Source organism: Geotrypetes seraphini, chromosome 3 (assembly GCF_902459505.1).
Source record: "Geotrypetes seraphini chromosome 3, aGeoSer1.1, whole genome shotgun sequence".
NCBI classification, from domain to species: Eukaryota; Metazoa; Chordata; class Amphibia; order Gymnophiona; family Dermophiidae; genus Geotrypetes; species Geotrypetes seraphini.
In genome coordinates, this window is record NC_047086.1 from 44,645,324 (window position 1) to 44,666,891 (window position 21,568).

At 41.8% G+C, this 21,568-nt stretch overlaps 1 long non-coding RNA gene across 1 annotated transcript; it reads right to left on the bottom strand.

The window, feature by feature from the left end:
• Positions 1-251: 251 nt before the first annotated feature.
• On the bottom strand, positions 252-20,156 carry LOC117358265. The gene is made up of 3 exons (XR_004538983.1): positions 19,680-20,156; positions 18,019-18,158; positions 252-777 (listed from the first exon to the last, which is right to left on the bottom strand). It is a non-coding gene; the product is annotated as an uncharacterized LOC117358265 (long non-coding RNA).
• Between the last annotated feature and the right edge of the window lie 1,412 nt (positions 20,157-21,568).

Sequence of the window (21,568 nt, forward strand, 5' to 3'; positions counted from 1 at the left end):
TGAGAATTTATATCTGCTGTCTATATTTTGCACTATATTTGTCTATTTTTCTATAGTTACTGAGGTGACATTGCATATTTTTAAGTCATCTGCCTTGACATCTTTGAAACCCCCCAAATATCAATGATAATTAACATTTTCTCTGCATATAGTGAGCTTTGTAGTTTATAAAAATTTTATGGTTACCATTATGAATTAATAAGATATTATGTGTACATGAAAAATGAATGGAAGAAATTGGGGGTGGGATGGGGCGGGGCTAGGGTGGGATGGGGGCAGGACTAGGGCGGGATGGGGTGGGGATAGGGCGGAATTGGGGGGGGGCGGGTCTGACAATTAATAGATGTCCCCTTTTAATGAAAAAAACAAATGGTCACGTTAATCATGCAGTACTTAGACAGACACGTACTGACACAAGAGAAGCAGACATGCATTTTCTTCTCTGCTTTTCCAAAATACAAAAGCCAGAAATGATGTATGAGGGGCTTTCAATAATTTATCTACCTCAGTAGGAAAGAAAAGAGTTTTTAAAACAATTTTGTTTTATTTTTCAATATAGTCCCCTGATAGCTCCATACACACCATCCACTTTTCCTGCAATGACTTTAACCTCTTTGAAAATAATTCTTCTGTTTGACGTTCAGACAAGGACATCACAACTTCCTTGACGTCTTTATCACTTGAAAACCGCTGTCCACGGAGAGATTTCTTCAAAACTCGGAACAGGAAATAATCCGAGGGAGCCAGGTCAGGACTGTAGGGTGGCTGGTTCAACTGCTGAAACAAATGTAGAACAAAGAAAAGTGAACAAAAACCCAACGTAAAAGCCAACAGAAAGAGAACATATGGGGAGTGGGATAGAATATGTCAACCTTGAGACAAGCAATCTTTAATTTATTTTAACTTAAAATAAAATACATGTAGAAACACATGAATAAAAAGTTCTATAAACACAATGCCCTTAGTGTGAAAGGATCCAGTTGATGACCCGACATGGTCTATGTTTCGGCATCCAGATGGAGGCCTGTCTCAGGGGTGTTTTGAGGTCTAATAAAAGTGTATTTCTTTTAGACCTAAACACACCCCTGAGGCAGGGTGTACACTACTATAGTGCAGCAATGTATTCCTATCAGTGGTTTTAGTGTAGACAAGTACAAAATCTGTTTTCCTTCCATTCTTCCTTGGGTTCACGTTGCCTGTTTTCTCTATGATCTTTATTTCTTTGATTTAATGCGTGATTCTTTTATCTGTCAACAGTTTATCCTTTGAATATGATCATGTGGGGGTGGGATTGGGGTTTATTTTACTATTTCTTATTGAAACTTGCATTATGATGGGGTTTGCTATGTATATTTCTCACTGCTTGTTGTATTTTTGGGGGGTTGGGGGGTTCAATAGGGTTTGAAACTGGGCGTCTGTTCACCAGTGGACACAATGCATATATTCTGCTATTATGAGGAAAGACTAAAACGGTTAGGGCTCTTCAGCTTAGAAAAGAGATGGCTGGGGGGAGATATGATTGAAGTCTGCAAAATCCTGAGTGGAGTAGAATGGGTACAAGTGGATCGATTTTTTACTCCATCAACAATTACAAAGACTAGGGGACACTCATAAGAACATAAGAATTGCCTCTGTCGGGTCAGACCGGAGGTCCATCGTGCCCGGCAGTCCGCTCACACGGCAGCCCCTCAGGTCCAGGACCTGATAGTGCTCCTACCCTAAAACTCACATACGCTTTTCGCTTATGTCCTGTAGAGTAACCTTCTATCTATACCCTGCAATCCCCTTCGCTTCCAGGAAGTCATCCAGTCCCTTTTTGAACCCCAGTATTGTACTTTGTCCTATTACCTCCTTTGCAAGCGTGTTCCTGGAGTCCACCACCCTCTGAGTGAAGAAAAACTTCCTTGCATTCGTTTTGAATCTGTCCCCTCTCAGTTTTTCTGGATGACCTCTTGTTTTTGTTGTCCCCGCTAGTCTGAAGAATCTGTCCCTCTCCACTCTCTCTATGCCTTTCATGATTTTATACGTCTGTATCATGTCTCCTCTCAGTCTCCGCTTTTCCAGGGTAAAGAGCCCCAGTTTGTCTAACCTTTCGGCATATGAAAGGTTCTCCATTCCTTTTATCATCCTAGTTGCTCTCCTCTGAACCCTCTCAAGTATCGCCATGTCTTTCTTAAGGTACGGTGACCAGTATTGGACACAGTATTCCAGATGTGGTCGCACCATTGCTCGATACAATGGCAGGATAACCTCCTTCGTTCTGGTAGTGATACCTTTTCTGATAATGCCCAGCATTCTGTTCGCTTTCTTTGAGGCCGCTGCACATTGCGCCGCTGGCTTCATTGTTGTATCCACCAATACCCCCAGGTCTTTTTCTAGGGTGCCTTTCCCCATCACCCTTCCTCCCATCGTATAGCTGTACATGGGGTTCCCTTTCCCCATATGCAAGACCTTACATTTCTCCACATTGAAGCTCATCTGCCATCTTTTTGCCCACTCGCGCAGTTTGTTCAGGTCACTCTGCAGTTCTTTGCATTCCTCAACAGTTTTGACCCTGTTGGAGAGTTTTGTATCGTCCGCGAACTTGATAACTTCGCACTTTGTGCCCGTTTCCAGATCGTTAATGAATATATTGAACAGCAGCGGTCCCAGCACTGACCCCTGCGGGACACCACTCGTGACCCCTTTCCAGTCAGAGTAGTGTCCTTTTACTACTACCCTCTGCTTCCTATCCGCCAGCCAATTTTGGATCCATCGATGGAGTTACAGGGAAATACTTTTAAAACCAATAGGAGGAAATTTTTTTTCACTCATAGAATAGTTAAGCTCTGGAAAGCGTTGCCAGAGGATTTGGTAAGAGCAGATAGCGTAGCTGGCTTTAAGAAAGGTTTGGACAAGTTCCTGGAGGAAAAGTATGTTATTGAGAAAGACATGGGAGAAGCCACTGCTTGCCCTGTATTGGTAGCATGGAATATTGGATTCCAGGCTACACCTTGGATTTTGGCCAGGTACTAGTGACCTGGATTGGACACCGTGAGAATGGGCTACTGGGCTTGATGGACCATTGGTCTGACCCAGTAAGGCTATTCTTTTGTTCTTGTGTTCTTATGGTTACCTTGATTGTCTCGCACATGTGTTTGGTTTTCTCTATTGCCCAATAAAATAATTTTGCAATAAAAAAATCTTTAACATCTAGAAAATTCACATAAGTAGAATGGCATGTATACTCAAACTTGATTGAGGAATGACAGGAATTCAAATATAAAAAAAAATTGTAAAAATGCCTCTATCTGTCCATTCTATATCACAAAAACATCACCAATATAACGCCACCAGCATACTATGTGACTAGCCCATTGTGAAGGATATACCCAGTTTTCTTCATAAGATAGCCCCCATTGCTATCCCTGAAATCTGTTGATAAAACTTAGCTGCAATAGTAAAGTCATTGTTACAATCCTTGTAAGTTCAATGGGTACTGTATGGGCTAGAGCAGTGTTCTTCAACCTTTTTACACCTATGGACTGGTGGGGGAAAATAATTATTTTGTGGACCAGCAAACTACTAGGACTGAAATTTAAAAACCCTGTTTATGCACCTTCTCCGTGAGCTCGGTCCTCGCAAGCCATCTGATTCCATCTGCACAAGCCTCAGTTATGATTTTATATTGAATGTATTTTATTAAAGCATAAAAAGAAACAATTTTCTGCACAATTGTCTATTTATAAATACAAATAATACAGAGCAAGGATCAACAAAACCCCTGTCTCCCCTCCCCTTCACATATATCCCCTCTACTATCAAGAAAACTGAATAAGCCAAATTATTACAGAATACTACGCAGAAATATCATGCTAACAGAATACCGCAGTCACACATAGCAGGAATAGGGTTAGGGGAGTGCAACTAGGGCAACTGCCCCCCTGGTCAGAGAGAGCCCTAAGCCACTGCCTGGACTTTGCAATCCCCAGTTATGTCTAACACCAGCTCTAGCAGGATATATATTTCAAATCTGATATATTCTAATCACAAAATAGAAATCAAATTATTTGTTTCTACCTTTTGTTGTCTCTGGTTTCTGTTTTCATCTTCTTTTCACTCTCTTCCTTCCAGCGTCTGCCCCTTCCATCCACTGTCTGCCCTCTCCCCCTTCCGTATGATATCTGTCTTCTTTCTCTGACCTTCTCCCCTTTCCATCCAGCTTGTGCCTCCTCTCTCCTTTTTACATGATTCATTCCAGCTTCACTGCTCTCTTCATTTTTATCTCTCCTACACCAGATCTAGCATCTTTGTCCTTCTCTATTTCTCTGCTGACTCACCTTCCCATCTCTCTACTTTCTCATTCCTGTCTCTCCCCTTCCCCTCCTCTAATCTCCCTGCCAGCTGTTTCCTTCCTTTTTCCTTCTCCCTTCTCTCCTCATCTGTCCAGCAGTAACTCTCTTCCCTTCCCTTCCCTTTCCCTCCTCCCCTCCCAGCAGCATCTCTCCTTCTCCTTCCCTCCAGGTCCAGTAGTAGCTGTCCCTTTTTTTCCCCTTGCCCAGCAGCTTCCCAGCCTCCAACAGTGGCTTTCTCCCCTGCAAGCAGCTATCGGTATTTACCAGCGCAGCGATTCAGGAAGGCAGCCTTGGGTCCTTTGAAGGGTCGTGCCTTTGAGGAAAGAAGAAGTTGATCATTAGAGGCGGCCGTGACTCAGCAAAAGCCTCAAGGCTGCCTTCCTGAATTGCTGCACTGGTAAGTACAGCTGCTGGTAGGGAAGAAAGCCACTGTTGGAGGCTCTCCATGATCTCCCCGACCCTGCGCGGACTTCAGCTTGTCAATCTTGCCGGCCCTGCGCAGACTGGTAGGAAATTGCAGATGTCAATCTCGCCTGCCCTGCATGGACCAGCAGGAATTTTCTGTGGACCGGCACCGGTCTGCGGACCGGCAGTTGAAGAACAGTGGGCTAGAGAAGCTTGTTCTAAATGTTGTTTAATAATCTCTAGGGCTTCAAATTATGAGATGCTTGTGAATATAGTCCATAGTAATCAACAATTTTGAGGAATTTCTTCTAGTCCCACTAATAACTGTAACCAAATATAAAGCCTATTAGTCTTGAAATAACTTAGAGTGAAGCTTAATAACTTAATTCTTCAATCCATGCAACACTCACAATAAATACTCATATTGCTCAATTCATTCTTCTTCATATAAAATTGCTTCAATAAATATAGCTTAATATTTCACATGTAATTTCGGAAATTCATTCTTTAGCATTCTTATAATTCTTCTTATGACCTCAGGGCTACATCATAGAAACATAGAAACATAGAAATAGACGGCAGATAAGGGCCACGGCCCATCCAGTCTGCCCACCCTAATGTCCCTCCCCTACCTTTGCCCTGTGAATAGATCCCATGTGCCGATCCCATTTGGCCTTAAAATCAGGCACGCTGCTGGCCTCAATCACCTGCAGTGGAAGACTATTCCAACGATCAACCACCCTTTCAGTGAAAAAGAATTTCCTGGTGTCACCTCGTAGTTTCCCGCCCCTGATTTTCCATGGATGCCCTCTTGTTGTCGTGGGGCCCCTGAAAAAGAAGATATCTTCCTCCGTCTCGATGCGGCCCGTAAGATACTTGAACGTCTCGATCATGTCCCCCCTCTCCCTGCGCTCCCTGAATTATCTATTTCATGTATAATTCAGATATTTTGTAGCAAGCCTCCTCATCGGTCAAAATTCATTTATTTTTAAAACTTTAATTAATAAGACCCCTGCTTTTTTATATAGATTACTGATTCCATACTCTGCAAAGAGAATATTACGTTCTAGTGAACAAAATCTGCTATCGATCCCATCTTTAAAAATTATTAATACAAGAAGACAACTTATTTTTTCTTGTACGGCACCTCAAACATGGAACGCCCTCCCTATTTCTTTACGGGAGGAGAAAGACCTTGGAAAATTTAAAATTGAGTTAAAAACTTTTCTTTTTAAAGATGCCTTTTCTACATAATTTTATATTTCATGAATTAATCATTTGGTTGAACATGTTTTAATTACTGTATATCCTTTTCGTATATGCCTTTAATGTTTCTTCTTTATTTTAAAATTATATTTCATCCCTCCCTTCCTAGTGTTTTATATTGTTTAAATTTAGAATATTTTAGCCATTATTTAAATTGTATGTATTATGTATTGCATTATTATTGTTCTTTGATTTTACATTGTAAATTTTAAATGTAAATCGCTTAGAATATCCGATTAAGCGATTTATCAAGTCCCATAATAAACTTGAAACTTGAAACTTATATATCTTTAAAGATAGTCATATCAAAAAGCACAGTAATGAGGGACTCCGACGTGAATTCGTGTTTCGCAAATAGCTGTTTCAAGGAAAGTCCCCATTTAGATCGGATCACCTCATTCTCCGTGCTGTTCTAATATCTAATCTAATCTAATATTGTTCTGGAACGTTGCCCGCCTCACTGCTGTAACCTCACGCAAGCGCTTTCCTGCGTCTGCAAGCGATTGTGAGGTGGAGTGGAGAGGGCAATTGTGTACACACGCAGGAAAGCGCTTGCGTGAGGTTACAGCAGTGAGGCGGGCAACGCTCCAGAACAATATTAGATTAGATTAGATATTAGAACAGCACGGAGAATGAGGTGATCTGATCTAAATGAACGTAAGGCAACCATTGGAGGCAGTGCAGCTTGTGCGTGTGTACGTAATCTCATGAACTCTCGCGAAATTCGGCACTTCTCCTGGCGATGACTGCTTGATGTAAGATGGCGGTTGTGTCTGGTTCTGGAGGAGGTGAGAGCTGAAGGCAGTTGCGGCCGCGACCACTGGACGCTTAAGGCACAAGTTTTCCAGGCACAAGTTGGATATTGATTCTCCCGTCTACAAAAGTCTTCTCTCTTCCAGTTGATACTTTAGAATCTAAATCATTACATTACATTAATGACTTCTATTCCGCCTGTACCTTGCAGTTCTAAGCGGATTACAACAAAAAGATAACTGGACATTTCCAGGAATAGGAATACAATTAACGACGTAGGGCCTAATACATCTAAACGATAGCTGGACGTTTTCAGGAAGAGGAATACAGTTAAAGGCGTTAGGTCTAACTCACATTTTGAAGGGAGGATCCTAAGAAGGGGAGAGAGGGGAGAGGAGTGGGGTTAGGAAATTAGAATGTATTTCTTGAATAGTATGGTTTTGATTTCTTTTCGAAAAGCTTTGAGGTCAGTTGAAGCTGTCAGTAGGTTGGTGATGGAGGGGTCCAATTTAGCTGCATGTGTTGCTAGTAGGTTGTCGTACATCTTTTTGCGCTTAGTTCCTTTATAAGGGGGGTAGGAGAAAGGGGACTGGGTTCTCCTTTGTCTGGAATAGAGGTTCCTATTTAGGCGGTTGTTTAAGTGGGAGGGTGCCGTTCCGTTTAATGTTTTGAATATTATGCAATATAGCTTAAATTGGATGCGGGCTTGTATTGGAAGCCAGTGTGAATCTAGGAAGGCGTTGGTGATGTGGTCAAATTTTCGAAGGGAATAGATCAGTCTGAGGGCAGTGTTCTGGACAGTCTGTAGTTGTTTTATTAGGTGGGACAATCTTTCCTTAATTGCTTCTGATCATCTCAGCTATACACAGCTGAAAGCAGTGCAACATGCAGAAAGTGAAGTTTAGATATTTTTCACTTTCTGCATATTGCACTGCTTTCAGCTGTGTATAGCTGAGATGATCAGAAGCAATTAAGGAAAGATTTATAAACAATAACGAGTTTTACCTCATGCAAAATTGTGATTTCTATAAGGCATTATTTTTTCTGTGGCCCTCCACAAACCTACGGTTCATAGACAACCCCGCGAAAGACAAAGGCGCGCGCCGACAACTGAGCGCAAGACGGAGGTGCGCGCCGAAGAAAATTACAGTTTTTAGGGGCTCCGACGGGGGGGTTTTGTTGGGGAACCCCCCCCCCACTTTACTTAATAGAGATCGCGCCGCGTTGTGTGGGCGTTGTGGGGGGTTTGGTGGGTTGTAACCCTCCATATTTTACTGTAAACTTAACTTTTTCCCTAAAAACTGGGAAAAAGTGAAGTTTTCAGTAAACCCCCCCAAACCCCCCACAACGCCCACACAACGCGGCGCGATCTCTATTAAGTAAAGTGGGGGGTTCCCCCCACGCCCCCCCCCGTCGGAGCCCTAAAAACTGTAATTTTCTGCGTTGCGCGCCTCCGCGCTGCGCTCAATTGTCTGCGCGCGCCTTTGTCCCGGCGCGCTTTTGACCTGACACCCAAACCTACAAATCCAAAATGTGGCTCTGCAAAGGGTTTGAGTTTGAGAATGCTGCTTTATGGTGCACTCTGGTAACCAAAGCAACTATCTTAGAACCCGAGTTATATGAAAAGTCTTGACACACCTGTAACTGACCATGCCGATCCAAAATGCGTGCTCAACTAAATGGAATTCAAATTTTCAGTGCACCTCGTCTATAACAATGTGGGCCTAAATCCCATGGCGCACATTGGGATTGTAAAGGGAGTGAAGCCGTAGGAGGTGCATAAGCAGGTCAGGGGCATTCCTAAAATTTGAATGCAGTGTTATAGAATACAGGGGATGCCGAGAATTACACCTGGGTCCCGCATCCAAATTTGGGTGCTGAAATTGGTGCTCAGTGCTAATTCATGAGGCCCGGATTCTGTCACCGGCACCTTTGTAGGTGGCCACCTCAAAAGCAGCTGCCGATTGTGTGTCGGCAAAGGTAGGCGAAAACAAAATAGATCTGTGGAGATGGTGATGTTCAAGATGCAGGCTTTATTCACAGATTGGATAATCCACATAAAATATATCTAGGACCTAAATCATAGAGAGGTGTGGACTCCTACATACTTGCTATCTCACTTCGTATTATACAAACCAGAAACTGCAAGCTATTTGCATACCCAAGCGTCACCGGCTGTAAATACAAAACCTTTCTGGATCGGACTTTTATGTACCAAGCAAACAAACAACAACACTGGCTAGACAACTACATTAATGGAGCTAGACTGACCTACGACGCTTTTAGAAAAGTCATAAAAACGGCCTTATTCGACAGATAAATCACCTAAACAGTAATTACAACAAACACATGTTCCATTGCTTCTTCCATAATATGTCCCCTCTGAAATTCTTAACAAACTGTACATTGTAATTCGCTGCATTTCTTTTAAGTTTTAAGTTTCCTAAGCCACGCCGATTGACTTGTTTATAACCTCTCTATCTCCTTCTTGCCTGCTCCCGACTCGCTAAGTTATATTGATTGATTGACTTATTTGTAAATTTCGCTGTAGATGTACAGTCTCTTGTCATGTAAACCGCTCTGAACTATTCTGGTACTGCGGTATACAAAAATAAAGTTATTATTATTATTATTACTTCCTATAATTCTACATATTGTTACTCGCTGTTTGTCCAGCTCTCTTCAATGTAAACCGCCTAGAAGTCACAATATTATGGCGGTATAGAAGAATAAAGTTATTATTATTATTCAAAATGGTCCGTGTTTCGACAATGATGTTTCTGGATAAAAAAGAACTTCCTAGCGTCAAACGCTAGGAAGTTCTTTTTTACCCAGAGGGTGGTGGACACATGGAACGCGCTTCCGGAGGCCGTGATAAGCCAGAGGACACTACAGGGCTTCAAAGAAGGTTTGGATAGGTTCCTAGAGGATAAGGGGATTGAGGGGTACAGATAGGATTTGAGGTAGGTTATAGGAATAGTCAGGGACCACTGCACAGGTGATAGGCCTGATGGGCCGCCGCGGGAGTGGACCGCTGGGCGGGATGGACCTCTGGTCTGACCCAGCGGAGGCAACTTCTTATGTTCTTCCTCAGGGGTCCCTAAAAGTCCTAATATTAAAGCACGTGGATTAGACACTGAAAACAATACTGCACGGATGAGGATTCCTCAAAAGCAAGAAACAAAGGTAGGCGCCAGAAATGTAAGCTAGGGTTTTCCAAATGTAAGCTACATTTCCGGCGCCTACCTTTGAGGTGAATTGCGCCTCCATAGGTGCTTTAGGCCACCTAATGACACTTCTGGTATTAGTGGGGTTAGGCGGCGTAAAGCGCCTACGGAAGTGCGATTCTGGTGCCGATTTTATAGGTGCCTTGAAACTCAGTTAAAAACTTCCTTTAAATGGCATTGTTAATGAGCTGGGTGCCTACTGGCACATAAAAACCCAGCGCCGGTTAGGGAATCCAGGCCTGAGTGCCCATTCTAGGATAGCATTGAACCCTGATTTTTGAGCACCATTTACTGAATCTATCCCTATATGTTAAAAAAAAAAAAAAAATTGTCATCTCTTTATTTTCTGGTTAAAATTATCCCCCTCCTTTACTGACGCGTAGTGCGGGTTTTAGCGCCGGCAGCGGCGGTAACTGCTCCGACGCTCGTAGAATTCCTATGAGCGTTGGAGCCGTTACTGGTGCTTTTTTATCTTTTTAATTCCCCGTTATCTCTCCTACCTGTTGTATTTTTACCATTTATGTTTTCTTTAATATATACAATTGTAGTTCTACCCTTTCTTTCCCCATGTGTCTGTTAGTCTGTATGACTTTATTTATTACTTTGTATGATAATGTGTTAAATTTATGTATCTTTTTATAATTAATCTGATGTATCTTTTTTATCTGTAAATCGCTTAGCAAATTAAATTAAGCGATTCAATAAGTCAAAAATAAACTTGAAACTTGAAACTTAAAACCCACGCTACGCGTTACTAAAGGAGAGGGTATGTGCCCTTCTTTTGAATTAACTCCTGATGTAATTGCTCCATAGTGCTTGATTTTTAACTGTACATAAGAACATAAGAATGGCCTTACTGGGTCAGACCAATGGTCCATCAAGCCCAGTAGCCCGTTCTCACGGTGGCCAATCCAGGTCACTAGCACCTGGCCAAAACCTAAGGAGTAGCAACATTCCAGCATCTCAAAGAGTAGCAAGATTCTGGAACCCCAATGAGAGCAACATTCCAGAGCTGAGATTGTGATGTCATAATGCCTCATTCCACAGTGCCTCAGAGCCAATCTCATCAGTGATGTTACAATGGCACATGTAAGAGCATAAGAACAGCTATACTGGGTCAGACCAATGGTCCATCAAGCCCAGTAGCCCGTTCTCACGGTGGCCAATCCAAGTCACCAGTACCTGGCCAAAACCCAAAGAGTAGCAATATTCCATGCTACCGATTCAGGGAAAGCAGTGGCTTCCCCCATGTCTTTCTCAATAGCAGACTATGGACTTTTCCTCCAGGAACTTGTCCAAACCTTTCTTAAAACCAGCTATGATATCCGCTCTTACCACATCCTCTGGTAACGCGTTCCAGAGCTTAACTATTCTCTGAGTGAAAAAAAAATTCCTCCTATTGGTTTTAAAAGTATTTTCCTGTAACTTCATCGAGTGCCCCCTAGTCTTTGTAATTTTTGACTGAGTGAAAAAACAATCCACTTGTACCCATTCTACTCCACTCATGATTTTGTAGACTTCAATCATATCTCCCCTCAGCCGTCTCTTTTCCAAGCTGAAGAGCCCTAACCGTTTTAGTCTTTCCTCATATGAGAGGAGTTCCATCCCCTTTACCATCTTGGTCGCTCTTCTTTGAACCTTTTTCAGCGCCACTATAGGCCTGTTTTACAAAGCTGCATCAGTTCCGAAGCCCTTTAAATCTCTATGGGCTTCGGGGCCGTTACTGTGCTGCAGCCGCTAGCATGGCTTTGTAAAACAGGCCCTATATCTTTCTTGAGATAGGGAGACCAAAATTGAATGCAATACTCCAAATGAGGTCGCACCATGGAGCAATACAGGGGCATTATGACATTCTTAGTCTTGTTAAGCATCCCTTTTTAAAATAATTCCCAGCATTCCTATTAGAGTATTTTTTTCTCTACATTCAGACAAGAAATACATTTCAGGTAAGAATATTTCTTTGTTGGAACGTGATACACATTTGAGCACAACATTTTGAACAGAGATCAAACATTCTGGTGTGTTGATTAATATTCATAAATTGCAGGCGGGTCAGAGAAGAGCTGTGCTTTGATTTCCTGAAGAGCGCTTGGAAAAAATGAGCTTTGATGTTAAGAGCAAAAAAAAAGAAAAAAAAAGAAACACACACGCACAAAAAAAAACCCCACCCCAAAACAAACAAACTAACAAAACCCCTTCAAGTGTAATTCCGATTTGCTTCACTCAGGCAGCAGCAATTTATCAGTTTAGGCCTGGTTTCTGTGTAATAATAAGAGATTACATAAGGTGGCAGTAGGAGATCACAGGACACAGGCTTTTTTTGTTTTTGTGGTTGTACTTTGCAAGAGATCAACCACAGAATTGCAATAAACATGGTTATATAACCAGTGACAGCATAGCAATGCTGAATTGTACTGGGGCACAGTTTTTCCATTTTAGTGAAAAGACTTTTGGCTTATTATAATTTCCTTTTTTTGTTTTAACAATGTGCTGTAGTAATATCCTATTATAGTCACTTTAGCTTTTGTGGCATAAAATATATATATATATAGAGAGATGCTTCTATTTGTCTATCTATGTCATGATTCCTATTAGTGGTTTTGCATTAAGAAGTGCCCTTTCAGATGAATTAGTAACTTAATGGAAACAAAACAGTGTGGTAAATGCCGGAAATCAAAAGGGTCCCATTAGGTTGGACCACTTGCTGTCCTGGCAGTGATAATGTGAATCTGAGTTTGTGTCCCAGAATGTTGCTAAGTATTAAGCTGAGATTCCCCAGGGGGAAATACTCCTTCCTGTCTCTAACATCAATTACAGTCTCTCCACGGAGTATCGGCTTTCTATTTTAACATGCTCATTTTGTTACAGCATCACATATTTGCCCAGTAATGATGTCGGTTTACATTTAAAGCTTGCTGTTGCCTGCGACTTTATCTCAAGCATGTTTATTCCACAATATTTTCCACTGGCGCGCCGGATTAAAAGTTAAATTTAAAGTGTTCCAAGGGTGGGTGTGTGTGGAAACCCTCCCTCTCCAGTTTACTTAGAAGTGTTGGCGCTGCCGTTGGGGGGTTCAGAGGAGGGGGAACCTCCCCCCTTTACAGAGGAAAGTGCAATTTTTCCCTGTTTTAGAGAAAAATTACAGTTTCCTCTCTAAGTGTGTGTGTGGGGTCTCCCCCCCCACAGCAGCGCCAACATTTCTAAGTAAAGTGTGTGTATTGGGGGGGGGGTTCCCCCTCCCACACCTTCAGAGCACTTTAAATGTAACTTTTAATTCGGCGCGCTGACATCCTTCGCGCATTTGTCTGAGCTCCTTTGTCTGCGCACAATTGTCTGGTGTGCTTTAGTCCCGTCACCAGATAAACAGCAACTCCCTCAGCTGTTATCTTTCATTCAGATAACCCCCTCGTTGTTTTACTTATTTTGGCTCTCTATACTGTTATTATATTGTCTAAATAGCTCTTGTCTCCAGCGTAACAAGTATACAGCTAACAAGCAGACAGAAATGAGATACGTAAGTGTAATAAGAACAGGAGTGAGAAGACATCAAGATGCAGGAGAAGAGCGTGCAGGGAAAAAGAATTTAGTCTGGGGAAGTTACAGAGAAACAAAACAAGATAAAAGCATACCTTTGTAGAATATGACAGCAGAGGGAATGGAAAGCTTAGGAGGGATCTAGTGAAGCTTGAAGAATGGTCTAGAAATTGGCAACCAAGATGTGATGCTAGAAAACCCAGAATCATGCACAGGAGGGATCTTGTGAAGCTTGAAGAATGATCTAGAAATTGGCAGGCAACCAAGATGCAATGCTAGAAAATCCAGAATCATGCACAGGAGGGATCTAGTGAAGCTTGAAGAATGGTCTAGAAATTGGCAACCAAGATGTGATGCTAGAAAATCCAGAATCATGCACAGGAGGGATCTAGTGAAGCTTGAAGAATGGTCTAGAAATTGGCAACCAAGATGTAATGCTAGAAAATCCAGAATCATGCACTTGAGCTGCAAAAAATCCAAGGGAACAGTATAGTATAGGAGGTGACGTATAGGATGAAGAAAAGGCAATGGCCAAAGCCAGAAGGATGCTTGGGTGTATAGGCAGAGGAATATTGCTAAAGGTCTGTCTGGTAAGATTTGCCTTTTTGCAGATGTTACCAAAATCCTGTGTCAAAATGCGTTAAGCCCAGGGCCCCTTTGCAATTTCATGTTTAGCTACATGATGACAAAAATAATATATAAGATCTCTAAAGCAAAATCTAAAGTAAACCTATGATATAAAGCTTCTAAATCACATCATGTGAAAGTTAACATACACTCAGAATTGGGTAATCAAGCAAAGGACCGAAGTCCCTAAAGCGAGACCCACCATCCGATCATATTGCCTTCATTTCTGAGACTGCTCATATGACAAGATTACAAACTATTGGAATCAGACTTCCATCTTCAATTTAAATGCTTTTTAAGTAGTATTTCTCTGTGGGTTCCTTGAAAAGGGTTACGAAATGTGGTCTGCGTCGGGACCCTCAACACCTCATGAGCTAAGTTTAAAATTAATACACATATTTTTCATCAAATGTATATGAGCTAAAATCACTTTAATTAAACATTTAAAATGTGGGTCTCGCTATAGGGACTTCGGTCCTTGGCTTGATTACATAATTCTGAGTGTATGTTAACTTTCACATGATGTGATTCAGAAGCTTTATATCATAGGTTTACTTTAGATTTTGCTTTAGAGATCTTATATATTATTTTTGTTTAAAGCATTTTGATCTCTATTCTCATTACAGCATATCTTTGGTAATCTCCCCTACGTTCGTTTGACTGTGGCTACATGATGACAGCATATCGTATGGTATGCTGACTTTCCAAAGATTAAGTCAAGTGATTTTATAATGTGATGCCCCCTTGTGAGCATCCCTGGCTCTGGGGCCAACCTGGCAGGAGTCTCCCTCTGGCAGATTCTGAGCTAGATGTACTAAACAGGGTCAGTAAGACCACATGAGTCCGTTCAGATCCGATTATTGGCCGATTCCAAAAGAGCTATTGATGTACAAAAAGGTTTGCATGCAAATGATTTGAGCAGAGGTTTGTCGTAATCCTGGTCTGATCCCGCTGATGAATCGCTGTGAGAGTAACTCTCACACATGCGCAGAGCCAGTAGGTGAAGCCTGAACAAATGAGAGGCCCCAAAGCAGCCTCCTGTCACTCAGCTGTTCGGGGCAGGAAACCTTTTTTTATTTCTAGTGGACACACATGTGCATGTGTTACATATGCACAATATCTGCCTCATTAAAAAAAAAAAACCACAACCCTCCCCTGTTGATGAAGGCCCTCCCCAACACCCCCTCGATGAACCGGCATTCAAAGCCTTAGACTCCTCCCTCTATATCCTAGGATACAGAGGAAGGAGCCTAAAGCCTTAATAGCTCAGATGCCTAAGGCCCCTTGGGAGGGGCCTTAGGCATTTGAGCCAATCGGGGCTTGAGGCCCTTCCCCATGCATCACATGATAAATCAGGGAGGGGGAGGCTCGCCATTTTGGACTGACAGGCCTTGGGGCAGGAGGGATCAAGCTTCCCTCCTACTCCTGACTTCTGACTAAGGTATGGGGAGATTTTGGGGAGCATCCGGTGGCAGGACAGAGTGGTCATCCCTCCTGCCTTTTGGGGAGAGGAGAAGAGGGTAGGGTACGGGATGGTTCGTGAAGGGCACCTGGCATGGGGGGGGGAGCCTTCATTGGCAGGAAGGAGTGAGCATCTCGCCTGCCAATTTTTTCTCACGGGGGGGGAGGGGGGAACCATCCATCCTGCCAATTTTCACTGGTGCAGGTATGAGGGGGTCGGTCCCCGGTGCCGTTCGTCGAAGAAACGATGTGGAAGGCCGTCTTCAGTGGGGGAGGGCTTTTTCTTTTGGGGTTTTTTGTGAGACAGATTATTGTGTGTGTGTGTAACACACACACACACACACACACACACACACAAACAGTATACAGTATCCGATACAGTATTGGAGTTGTTTGTTTGGATGACAGCGGGTTGAGTTGAGCATGCCCCTGAGGAAAGACGCGAAACAGGGGTCTCTGTAGAGCATCCACTCAAGGCACCTTTCTTACCATAGGACATGGACAGCTGCGATCAGCTCCAAGATAAGTTTAAGCACTTTTAAAATTGCGGTTGCAAATTTTTGAAAATTGATTTTTTTTCTCCTCTTACAGGGGAATCAAGTGACACATATATTGAATGACAAAAATTTCTAGATTGCACATAGCACTTTTGGATAAGAATTTTTAGGATTAAAAAATAAATTTAAAAATGACTGTGAATGTACATGATGTTTTTGGGTTGTACCAGCAGTGTGCTTTGCAGTGCACGTTCTCTGCAGGACATACCAGGGTGAATACCTAGCAAGCAATTGAACAGGTGGTTTCCCAGAAACTGATAATTCACCTGCATTCGGTAACATTTAGAAAATAATCCTCCCATCTCTTACAAATCCATCATTCTATGCTCCTCAAATTCTGATATCATGATCCCACAAACCCATACCAAAATATTTGCCGTAATGATTGCATTAGCTATCCACCATATCGCCATCAATTGGAAAGATAATTCTAAACTCAACTTTCCTGAATGGTGGAATTATTTGAGTATAATTAGAAAATATGAGGAAATAATAGCCATTAAACAGAATAATATTGCTAATTTTACTAAGAAATGGACCTCCCTGGATGGTTTTTGTAAAAATTTGAAGGAGAATCTTCCCTAACTCCCTCCCATCTGAATTGGATATATGCAGCTTGTGAGTATTTTATTTTATTCTATGTTTAATTTTTGTTTAATTTTAGGTTGTTATTTCATAATATGACAAAAACGAAAAAGGAAACGGAAACCAAAATGAAAATGCCTTTAAACCTCGAAGATGCTCAGAACCAATAGATGGTAAGAAAGTGACCAAACCGGGGCAACAACCCCTGTAAGGACTTTCAAAGAGTCTATCATTGCACCATCCTCAAATGGTAGAAAGGTATTTAAATTTTGGTGAATATCTTTTTATACTTTTTTTCTTCTTTTTTCTAATAAATGTCCATTTAAAATGTCCAATGTTTAAGTGAAAACTATGATCCTCAAAGTAGACAAAACTTAACTGTGAGTGTTTAGGAAGCCAACTTGCTACAGCAGGTACAGGTGGATCCTAACGCGTTTCGCTGACAGGCTTCTTCAGAGAACCCCCATGCTGGATGGAACATCAAGTTCAACAACTTCCTGAATCTTCACTTCTAAACCGATTGCATTTCCTGTTATAATAGACATAGGGCTCCTTTCACAAAGCCGCGCTAGAGCCTTACACACGCTAGACGTTGCCGCCTCCTTTTGAGCAGGTGGTAGATTTTCGGCTAGTGCGTGCTAATCCGGTGCGTGCGTTAAAAACGCTAGTGCACCTTTGTAAAAGGAGTCCATAGTCCTCATTAAGTTGTAATAATGTGTGTATAATAATAATTATTATTGTATTGTACTTATTGGAAGTGTGTGTTATTGTATTGTACATATTGTTATTAATAAAATAAAAAATAATAATAATAAAAAGAAAGTATAGTGGTGCTAATGGCAATGTTGAAATTGATGAGGATGTCTTTGTTCGCAGATAATTGATTTTTGACCTCCTTTAACATTCTTTAGAGGCTTTTTTGCTAATATAGATTTCTAAACTATGCATTTCCTACCCACTAGGTAGAATCTTCTGGAACATGTCCTCTTTTTGTGATGCATTCCTTTCTTTGTACTAGACAAATCATATGTGGCTCATGCTTCTTCTGTTTCATTTGGTGAGTTACTCATTGTGCCCATTAAATTATTTAAGAAGGGCCCCCCCTGGGTTCCCCCTCCAGCCCTTCATTGTAGCTGAAATGTTCTATTTGAATCTACCAACTAAGGCATTCTCTGAAGTGTTTCTACATTGAAATAGCCTTGTCTTTTCAGTGGTGTCTTGGCAAATGTGTTTCATTTGTTCTTTGTTAAATCAACTCTTCTTCCTTACCATCATGTTTTCCGTGCCTGTCCCTCGTTTTCCTTATTTATAGTGTCTGTATATGCCACATGATGGTAATAACTCTTTGCAGTGCTGCAGCCGGGTTCCTTTCTGCTTATATGCAGAGCATAGTTAAGAGGAATTGAACTCTAAAAAAACAAAAACAAACCCTCTTGAATAACAACAGTAAGGGTATAGAAACTAGTCTGAGAAGTCTGACTAACTCAACCCAATTTGTCTTCAACAAAGTCCATGGGGGTCCTTTTATTAAGGTGCGCTAACCGATTTAGCACATACTAATGATTATCGCGTGCTAAATGCTAACGTGTCCATAAATCGGCAAGCGTGCCTTAGTAAAAGAGGGAGTCCGTGTGTGTTTTGTTGTAACCTGTGAAGAAATCTGCGGTGGATTTGTAGAAAACCACCAACCTATAGAAATCCAGAGCAGTCTGTCATTGAGGCTGTTTCTTCCTATAATACTATTCTCACCTCTGTTCTGGACTCTCTTGATCCTCTCATTCCTTCATCTGTAAGGTAAGAATCTGCTACCTAAATTACTGTGCCTGATCTACTGAACACCTTTGGCTAAAATCTCATGCCTATGCTGACTTCATACATCATTGGGACAGGTATTTTGAAATCTCGGTGTGAGTTATGGAATGTATGCAGATGATATACAATTTTTCTTCCCTATTTTGGGGTACATAGAAAAAAACCCCCATTGCAAAATCATCCTACTCCCTCACAGATCCACAGCAGGCTTCCTATGGGCCTGCCTTAAGCCCTGGTGGTCTAGCGGTGAGCCAGGACAGGAGAGGTCCTTCCTGCATCCTGTCCCAGACGGTTCTGCTCCATCCCGCCTTCCTCCTGCCCCCGGAACTATTCACAGCTTACCTTTTATGCCCTGGTAGTCCAGAGGTGAATTGGGATAGGAGAGAATTTCCTATGCTCCTGCTCACTGCAGACTTGCTGTTCAAAATGGCTGCCATGAGTTCCCATGGCAACTTTGTGAGACTGCAAAATCTGGACCGTGACGGCATAAAAGGTAGACTGTGGAGCAGCACCGGCCTGTCCCGGCTCACCGCTAGACCACCAGGGCTTAAGGCAGGCCTGCGGGAGGCCTGCAATGGATATGGCTGCCAGGCTGGGAGGCGAAGAAATGAAAAAGAGCTTTACCCTCAATTTATATTTGAGTCAACCTTTTTTCCTCTTTTTTGAGGGGGAAAGGGTTACCTCATTTTATATTCAGACCGGTTTATATTCAAGTATATACTCTAAGTGGATGCGCTCAAATGGGCTGATATTGAACATTATAAAGATTGGGAGGGAGATACAGTTGCTACTTCCTTTGGTTTATAGTATAAATGAGGTATTTCTTCCTGTTAGACAGCATATAAAATGTTTGGGGGTGATTTTGGACTCATGTCATTTATTTATTTATTTGGTTTTATATCCCGTATTCCCAGAAGAGCTCAGAACAGGTTACAAATTTACCTTTAAAAGATTCCTGGACAGAACTCTTGCCTCTCAGGCAGGTAAATGGAATGACTGGCTGGCTAACATCATCAACCATTCCTCATCTTACCTCAATTTTAGAAAATCAATAAAAACGAATTTGTTTAACCGATTGTAACCTATGAATCTAGTGTATCACTCCTCCCAAACTGTACCTTATTTCCGATGACTTTGCATTGTAACTTCTTCGACTTTATATTGTAACTACTTCGATGACTTTGACTTGTAACTACTTCGCTGATTGTCCAGCGCCTCTTGTTGTAAACCACCTCGAACTATCATGGCTTTGGCGGTATATAAAAATAAAATAATAATTATTATTATTATTACATAATATAGCATATTCATACAAAATGATGGCAAGCATAGCAGAACATTGCCTGACAAAAATGGCAAAAACATAGTTAACAAAGCATGGTAAAACACCATATCACAAAACACGGTATGGTGAGACATAGCACAGCACGGCGAGCATAGTATTACAAGCATGGCTAACCTAGTATGACACGACGTGGCAAAAATAGCAAGGCACGTGTAGCATGATAAAACCTAGTACAGTGGACATTGAATGGCAAACATTCCCCTCCTTTTACTAAACCGTGATAGCGGTTATTAGTGCAGGGAGCTGCGCTGAATGCTCCGCGCTTCTCCCGATGCTCATAGAGTTCCTGTGAGCGTCGGGAACAGCATGCAGCATTCATCGCAGCTCCCTGTACTAAAAAAACGCTATCATTGTTTAGTAAAAGGGGTGGATTTTGTGGCATGCATAGCTTGAGAAATCGTAGCATGATAGACAGTATGGCAAGCATAGTGTAGTAAATACAGTAAAGTACAGTATAAGAGAAATGGTGAATATATGATAATGTATGGTAAAACATTGTATGACAAAACATGGCATGCCAGACATAGTACATAATATGGTGGGACCATGCATAACAGTGGACGCTATACATTATACCACTGGAGGGGTCTTGGTAATGGTAGAGCATTATATGATGGACAATACAAAGTGTGATAGTACATGGCATGGTAGGATGAAGCACATCAGCATTAATGTTAGTGATGCAGACACAGACTGAATAGGTAGTAGCGAGGGTGACCGACGCCTGGGCAGTGGTGCCCCTCTCCCCCCCTCTTCCTCGCCTCCCATGCTGTGCGTGCTCACGCCCCTTTCCTGTACCTTTTCAACTTCAGCGTGAGCAGCAAAGAACTAGCTGCCCGTGTCAGCTTCAGAGCTCTCTCTGATGTCACTTCCTTCTGGTTGCTGCATGAGTTGAGTCTGTGAGCTATGCTCACCACATGAGCTGGACAAATTCTGGGGAAAGGCCACACACTCCCGAGTGACCCCAGATGAGGTTTGCAAGCGGTCCCTAGACTCGGCGCACTTGCATTTTGCACTGCCGCCAAAAACTGGTACTGGGTGGGATTTTTTGCCCAAATCACGTTTCCACATCAGCTCCCCCAGCTTAGTAAAATGTCCCCAGATAGACACTTGGTCTGACCCAGTGGCGCAATTTGTATGCAACTCTCAAAACCTGAAAAGCTCGGGATAGTTTACAGCTCCAATTTAGCACATAAAAAGTATAACATTTAAATAATGCTACAAAAAAATTAGAAAAGATATTTTTGAAATAACCAAAATCTCAAGAGTGTTTGAAGCTTCAAATAGTTTGGCTCCATCCATAAATTAACAGGAAGGGAGTTCCATAAAATTTGTGCAACAGTAAGAAAAAAAAAAAAATGTACAGGTAGATGAGAAATTCAAAATAGAAGCTGCAGGAAGTTTGAGCTTATTCTTATGTTGAGAACATGCTGAAAAGAAACTACAATAGACAAATATAAAGGAATATTTCCTTAAAGAATTTTAAAAAACAGGCATAATATTTAATGATGCAGAGGGATGGATATTGGGGATAGGGGAGAGGCAGAGGCAATGAATATTTCAAGTTTTATTTAAGTTTTATTTAAAATTTGATTATATCACTAATCAAACTTTCTAAGCGATGTACAAAATTTATTTATTTAAAAATTTATATACCGCATA